Consider the following 603-nt stretch of genomic DNA (forward strand, 5'->3'; position numbering starts at 1 on the left):
ACACTGCCATTGTTGGATGCATCAGGGACAACAGCAAGGACGAGTACAGAAGTCTGATACATGACTTTGTGGACTAGAGTGAGAGGAACCGCTTGCAGCTGAACACCTCAAAGACCAAGGAGCTGGACTTTGGGAGGTCCAGGACAAAGCCATGTCCAGTGACAGTTAACTGACACAGACCATGTGTATAAGAAAGTTCAGAGTAGACTGTACTTTCTGAGGAGGCTCCGTTCATTTAAAATCTGCAGGAAACTGCTCTGCATGTTCTACCAGCCTGTGGTAGCCAGTGTTTTGTTCTGAGGTGTGTTGGGTTGGGAACAGAAGTGTCAACAGGTTGGACAGGTTGATCAGGAGGGCTGGCTCTGTGGTTAAAGCTAGACTCACTAGTAAACTCCTGTGCATCATGTTCTATTTGTAGTTTTACGACTAATTCTACTTCTACTTTTACTACTCATTCTACTACGCCTTTTACTATTTATACTACTTATACATTTACTACAAATTCTACTTCTACTTTTGCTACTAATTATACTACTGCTTTTACTACTTATACTTACCCTACTTTAAATAAATAATAAATAAATAATATAATATAATAATAAA

The sequence above is a fragment of the Callionymus lyra genome, chromosome 15, assembly GCF_982586985.1.
Source record: "Callionymus lyra chromosome 15, fCalLyr1.hap1.1, whole genome shotgun sequence".
NCBI classification, from domain to species: domain Eukaryota; kingdom Metazoa; phylum Chordata; class Actinopteri; order Syngnathiformes; family Callionymidae; genus Callionymus; species Callionymus lyra.